This window comes from Pan troglodytes, chromosome 5 (genome assembly GCF_028858775.2).
Source record: "Pan troglodytes isolate AG18354 chromosome 5, NHGRI_mPanTro3-v2.0_pri, whole genome shotgun sequence".
Lineage (NCBI taxonomy): Eukaryota > Metazoa > Chordata > Mammalia > Primates > Hominidae > Pan > Pan troglodytes.
The window spans coordinates 76,457,406-76,465,103 of record NC_072403.2 but is presented as its reverse complement, the minus strand read 5'-3'; the positions used below and the strand labels follow the sequence as shown (position 1 = coordinate 76,465,103).

Sequence of the window (7,698 nt, the reverse complement as noted above, 5' to 3'; positions counted from 1 at the left end):
TACCATGGATTACTATGCAGCCATAAAAAAGGATGAGTTCATGTCCTTTGTAGTGACATGGATGAAGGTGGAAACCATCAATCTCAGCAAACTAACACAGGAACAGAAAACCAAACAGCACATGTTCTCACTCATAAGTGGGAGTTGAACAATGAGAACACATGGACACAGGGAGAGGAACATCACACACTGGGGCCTGTCGGGGTTGGGGGGCAAGGGGAGGGATAGCATTAGGAGAAATACCTAATGTTGGTGACGGGTTGCTGGGTGCAGCAAACCACCGTGGCACGTGTATACCTATGTAACAAACCTGCATCGTCTGCACATGTATCCCAGAACTTAAAGTATTAAAAAAAAAAAAAAAGATGTTATTACCTCCTGGACTGGATTGCAGAGAAAACTGTAAATGTTTTAACACACTAGTGTTTCTACTGCCAAATTCCTGTTAGCTCATTAATTGCATTCCATATACACCTTTGCAAATGTTTGCCCTATAGTCTGTTTATAAACATCTTAGATATGGCAGAAATTTTTTAAAAAGTAAAAGAGATAAAAAACAACATTCATATGAATTATACTAATTTATTTTTATTTTTGAATTATTATTTTTTGAGGGAATCATAAGTATAAATTTACTGTATACCTAGTGGCGTATAGTAAAATTGTAGGCATAAGGATAAAAGGAAATAATAAACTTCATAGTGCTAAGCTTCAAACCCAAACCTCTAAATAACAGGACAGGCTCAGATACCTCAGGGATCAGGCAGATAATACAAATAAATGAAACAGGCAAAAAAGAGTACAGTCTTGCCAAGAGAGGCAATCCCTACTTAACTCCAACTGATTGTTCTCGTTTGAAAACACAAATCACAACTGCCAAATCTGACTGTTCAGGAGAAGCCAGAAATTCTGATGTTTAATGTGAAACCTCTAGATTTCTTATATGGTAGCACAATTTTCTTGAAAACACTAGGGAATCTAAATAAAGCTGACCATCTATCAGTTTCAGTGCTGTGTTGTGCAAATGATGAATGGCATATCCCCTAATTGTGGTATTAGACTGCCTCTCACCAGCCACAATTTGTAATTGCAACAATGGCATCACCAGATAGGACTCTCCTGCTTTGCTATGCACACATTCCTGAGCCCTGGAGAACAACTAACTCTACAGGAAAAAGTGGAAGGCTCATCTAAGCCATTCTTGCTAGCTTTCATGACTAGCTGCTGGCCTACAGGCAATAAATTCCCAACTGCTCCTGCAAGAAGGCTTTAGGGCCTGGGAGGTCTTTATCTGGTTCAGAAGGCAAGGCTGCTTCTCAAAGCACCTCCAAGTGCTTTGGGGCCCCTGTTCAGATGGCAGGCATTTCTGGTTACCAGCACCTGATGACTGACAGGAGCAGGGCAGTCGTACTCACATCCAGGAGCTTGGTGCTTAACAGATGGTACACTGATTTCACAACATCATCTACTCTGGGGATGATCCACTTGGCCACCACAATGATGCTGCTGACAGTGGCTGAAGTCTTCTTCTCAGCCTCTGAGCCCGTTGTCATGGCAACAAGTTTTTCTCTCAAAGTGTGACAAATCTTCAAGATGACACTGCAGTGGGACATGAGACCCAAGGCATCCTAGATCCAGTCTTCATTCTCCAGAATGGGCTCTATGCCAGAGTGGGCGATGATGACATCATCTAGTTCTAACTCAGAGAGCTCAGATTGGGTCTCCATGGCACCCAAGAGACTCATAATGGGCTTGGAATCATAGCGCTGCAGCAGGTCTCCTGGCCAGCGGTAGCGCTGCACTCAAACCACCACCAAGACTGCAAACAAAGCCAGAAAGATGGTAGCCAGCACGCTTATGGCAACAATCACTGTGGCCTTCTTGCTTCTCGGTGGCTCCTGACTTAGTCTCACTCATATCCTCCTCATAGGCTAAATTTTCTGAACTGTAGATGAGCAGTCCCATGGCGATGGGAGCAAGCTATATTAACTTAAGAAGTATTTTTTAAATACCACAAAATATGATACCTTCTATTATGTTTAAAACAATAAAACAAACGAAACCCTTAGATGACAAATCCTAGTAACAATATTATATGGTAGTGCTTACCCAATCACGAATCTTCTGCCCACATTGCAGATATTTTAAGGGAAAAAAAAACAAGTAGAAACAAACAAAAAAATAGATTTACTGCTGGCCATATGGAGAAATTCTATTTTCAATAAATAATATAATTCAGAAAAGCTTTGTTGAGGACTAAAGCGAATAAGCACTTTGTAACCTTTACTTCCAAGAAACATTCCTTTTATTATCCATGTAAGTTATCTATAGAAAAAAATATTTCTAGCATGTTTTTATTTTTTTTTTAAGTTTTGTTTGAAGCTTTGAAGTATTCCTTAGCAATTTGTGTTTGGAGAGAAAAACTAGATATCTGGCATATGCAATAGGCACAATTTTTAGTTTGCAAGTGTTTTGATGTGATTTTTTCCACTGAAAATATTGCTATAAGAGCATAGAAATCAGAATAAGTTAAATCAATCTCCTTATAAAAAATTTTGGGGTTTGTGTAAACAATCTGCTGTAAGTTGTTTATGACTATTTCTAAGTATTTCTGTTACCCATTTACAATTTTTTGTAAAAGTTGAGGCCATTCTGCTCCATTTTCTCTAAGTTCTCTCTCAAGGAAAAAATAAATTCTACCTAAAACTACACTAGAAAGTGTGTATATGCTCGCACATGTGTCCACATGGGGAAGAGTAGAGATTGGAGAAAATGTTCACACGGACAGGAAGGGGTATTACTGTGCCCTCTCAGAAATAAAGAACAAAATCAAGAACACTATGATTTTTCTTAATTTTAATATATCTTTTGAGTATTTGTATATAGTGACATTCTCATTAACTATGATTTCAGAGCAATAGGAATTCTATATTTATTATTCTATTATTTTTCTATTAGTTCTTTCTCTCTAATGTATGTTGCACAGAGGTATGCTTATATAAACCTAAATATGTTAATGAGGTGATTAAGACATAATATGCACTATATTATAAGACTGAAGTGTCTAGTCTAAATGACTTACTTTATGGTACAGTATAGGTTAAGTTTTCTGACTTTTTTTTTTTTTTTTTTTTGAGACCCTGTCATGCTCTGTCGCCCAGGCTGTAGTGCAGCGGTGCAATCTCCGCTCACTGCAAGCTCCATCTTCCGGGTTCACGCCATTCTCCTGCCTCAGCCTCCCTAGTGGCTGAGACTACAGGCGCCTGCCACCATGCCTGGCTAGTTTTTCGTATTTTTAGTGGAGACGGGGTTTCACCGTGTTAGCCAGGATGGTCTCGATATCCTGACCTCGTGATCAGCCTGCCTTGGCCTCCCAGAGTGCTGGGATTACAGGCGTGAGCCACCGTGCCCAGCCAGTTTTCTGACCTTTTTTTCTGCCTCCTGTGCACTATCTTATTTATTTAAATTTGGATAGTGACACAACTGATCTGAAAATTGCATGAATATACTCCTTTCAGATAATAATATATCCATGAGAAGAAAAAACACAAAATTTGAAAAAAATTGTATAACTTATACTTTGTCTTATTTAAGTATTTCTACTACATGGCAAGTAAAATATTTGAGTTTGATTTCACTTTCTTAAACTGAAAGGAAAATGATTGTACACATTTGAATAATATATTATTGAAACCTTAATGGTATTAGGGAAATATCAAAAGAGAAATATTTACAATTGTTACAATTGATGGATAGTGTCTGACAAAAGTATTTATTTTTTGACCTAAATGTAGTTTGGCTATTGATGAAGTTGTTAGGTAGCAATTTACTAATGTATATAATATAATAACCAATAGATACAAATTCCTATTTCATGGAGGTTGGAAATAAAGACAAAATAAAGAACTATGATCACACTGGGAAACTGAAAACATAAGCATATAATTAGATTAATTTAAATAGAGCTTTTTTGAGTTACATATTTCAGTTACAATCAAACCGATAGCTTAGTTCTTGAAGTTCTATAAAAGATGAATTAAATCTAATATATGCAATTGGTTGTATGCTCGAAAATTAGTTACTGAAATTCTCAAGCCCTTTCTATATTATTACAAAAGTTTTCTTCTGATAGCATATACTACTGGTTAATAAAAATTCACAGTAAATTCACTGAAAATATAACAATTTAAATTTTAACAATTTTGAAACATTCCACACTGGATTTGAATTTATTCTTTCCATTCCCTTTTCATTACATGTTTTAAGAAACTTCTATGAATATTACCTTTTATAAAAATGAGATACTTAAATACATTACATATAAATAGAAATCATGTAGTTAAAAATAAAATTCTATTTTTGAGTATTGAATGAACAATGAGGAAACTACTGACTTCCTAGAATATTTTAGATATATTCAAAATAAAATTCTCTAAAGAGTGGTTGAAGAAATAACTGAAATGTTAATTTCTTAAAACAGTCTTTACTCTTTTAGTGGTATTGCACTAACTCTATGACTCAGTGACAATAAAACTACTTTAAAGTATTTTTCCTAGAATCATTACAGAGTATTCGTTACAAAAGCTTCGCCAAACTTGTTCCTCCCTTTGGCCCATTCTCGTAATTGTTACTATTTTATCTTTTCTGTAGAGTCTTTCCTGGTAAGTCAAATATTTTCCTGTTTTTAACATTACATTTCTATTGTGAAATGAGTCCTGCGTGAGGTATTTCTATATTTTCGAATTAGCAGTGTTTATTAAGTGCATATGCCAGTTCTCACCACTGTGTCAGACACTGAGTCAAGGCTGGACTATACATGAGTGAGCAAAATCAGATTAGGGAAGCTTACTGTTGAAGAAGACAGAGAATAGGTAATCACACAAAGAAACATAAAATAAAAATTCACAATAATTCTTACAAAGAAAAATTGTATAAAAATGTGAGGGACGTGTCCTTCTCTAGGAAACAGAAGAATACAACTTATCATTTTATATTACCTTATGATGTTTCATTGTGTATTTTCATTGTATATTAGTATAGTTTGCCTTTCAAATTGTGTGTCACCCAAATTGTGAAGAAACAATGTAATGTGTACTATTTTTTATTCATCCCTTTGAATCTAGGCACATAAAAGCTGTGTCTGATAGCTTACTACCTGCATGAAGACCAATATTATTTTTTGTGATAGAAATCTTATAATAATCCACTGTGATATAAAAAGTTTCTGGATGTGCATCTTTAAAAATCATAAAATGCATTTCTTTAGCAAAACAGCCGAATCAAATATCATTGATATCAGTATTCTTTTCTTTTCCTAATTCAATATTCAGTTTTATTTTTTTAACCGTATGTTCTACTTTAGTAAAAGACCAAGTTTTATTGGGTAAAATATAATTTATGATGTTATATAACAGTCCATTTTAAACAAAATGCAACCACGCTTTAACCTGGTAGAGAAAAACAATGGTAATTCATTATCCAATGATCATCGCAAAACCTTTCTCTGAAGCAAAATCTGGAAACGTTCACCTCTCTTTTCCTAAAGCTGATTCAGCCACAGAGATGGCATCACAAGCTTGGCACTTGGTGTAATTTCATTTTCTGCTGTCACCATCTTGAAATTTTTAATATTTTTATCTTGGAATGTATGTTTTGCAAGTGAGGTCTGATAGGTCTGATAGGACAATGGAACATGCCAGTGAGCAGAGCTGCTTCCTTTGTAGACATCACGCCCAGTTTCTTATGAACACAGAATTCTTGTGGATCCACAACATGCAGGAGTTCAGGAAGACTCAGATCTACTACAAAGTCAGAGTGTTGCATGAACCATCGAGTAACTGTGATAAGGAAAGGGAGCACTAACATCCTTAAGAGGTCACAGTTTCCATTTGAGCAATACTTGCTTTAACTGTGGAAATAATGCAATGATGTTCTATCATGAATGAAAAACTCTCCATATCCTTTATTTGTTTTACTCCTCTGTATTAACCAACCATCGATGCTCAAAGCCATGTTTCCTTTTCCTTATAGTCTTTCTTTAGCTTATCACTATGCTAAAGGTATAGAGGTTGGTAGCATGTGTACTATCGAGAAGTGAAATAAAAACAATTGTGTTAGTTTGTGCAGTATTTCCACCATTCTGATAAGGACTTGATGTAATTTAGATATTTGTCCCCTCAAAACCTCATATTGAAATGTGATCTCCAATGTTGGAGGTGGGGCCTGGGAAGTTGTTGGGTCATGAAAGGGCTGGATGGGGCTGGATCCCTCATGAATGGCTTGGTACCCTCCCTACAGTAATGAATGTGTTCTCACTCTAATAGTTAGCGTGTGTCTGACTGTTTAAAAGAGGCTGGTACCTTTCTTGCTTCCTATTTCCTTGTGTGACAGGTCTGTTCTTCCTTCACCTTGCTCCATAAGTAAAAGCTTCCAAAAGCTTTAACAGAAGTCGAGCAGATGTTGGTGCCATGCTTGTACAACCTGCAGAACTGTGAGCCAAATAAACCTCTTTTCTTTATAAGTAACTCAGTCTCAGGTAGCTCTTTATGGCAGTGAAAAACAGACTAATGCAGGATAAAATATGTGTTGTGGAATTTTGGTGTGCTACTTTCAAGTTAAAGGCCCTTATATTTGTATAGGAAATGGCATTGCACAATAGAAAATGAACAGTTTAGTCTATGTTCATATTTGAAAATTTTAATTTTTCTTTATTTAAAACAACAATAGTGGCAATTTTAAAAATATCATGACAAGATGAGAGAAAGGCCATGCAAAAAAGGAAAAAGACTCAAATTTTAGTAATTTTTTTTGAGATGTAATTTTGCCCTTGTTGCCTAGGATGGAGTGCAATGGCATGATCTCAGCTCACTGCAACCTCCGCCTCCCAGGTTCAAGAGATTCTCCTGCCTCAGGCTCCCGAGTAGCTGGGATTAGAGATGCCTGCCACCACATCCCGCTAATTTTTGTATTTTTAGTTTTAACCATGTTGGCCAGGCTGGCCTCGAACTCCTGACCGTAGGTGGTCAGCCCGCTTCAGTCTCCCAAAGTGCTGGGATTACAGGCGTGAGCCACCATGCCTGTCCAGTAATTTAACAGTACTTTTTTCTTCCTGTTTGTACAAGAGTGTCCTTTTTTTCACTCTACTGAGCTGGACCTCTATAGCCTCAGACAATCAAATACTCTTTTTCATCATACAAGGTAGATGGGTTAGTCATGCAACAATCATTTCAGTCACATCTCAGTAAATTTATGATAATCACTATTTTGTTTTTGAAAACTAAAACTATTCACTCACATTAAGAAATTAAAACCATGCTGTGATGCCATTTACTGGAGGAACTTGTAATATAGTAGTTTAAAATCTAAACAAGAGACAAAGGTGAAAACTAAGGACAATTGTCTGTGTATACCAACCAAGGAAGATAATTATTTTTATGAGTTAAACTGCAGGTTTTTCTTTAAAGACTAAAGTTTAGCAATAATGATCATGACCACATATAAAACAATTTCTATGGTGCTAGTATCAAAATGTTATTACCAGAAAGATCTGTTTAGGCATCTTAATCTCTAATCATATCAGACAGATTGCATGTGTACTAAAGTATTCAAATTTATTTTCTCTATATCCCAGTTGTACCTATTGTTCTTTGCTAGGTAATTCCATTCAGAACCATTACTTTTCTATACAACAGAAGCACC

At 35.9% G+C, this 7,698-nt stretch overlaps 1 pseudogene; it reads right to left on the bottom strand.

Moving 5' to 3' along the window:
- Positions 1–568: 568 nt before the first annotated feature.
- LOC134810332 (transmembrane protein 98-like) lies at positions 569–6,469 on the bottom strand (annotated as a pseudogene).
- Between the last annotated feature and the right edge of the window lie 1,229 nt (positions 6,470–7,698).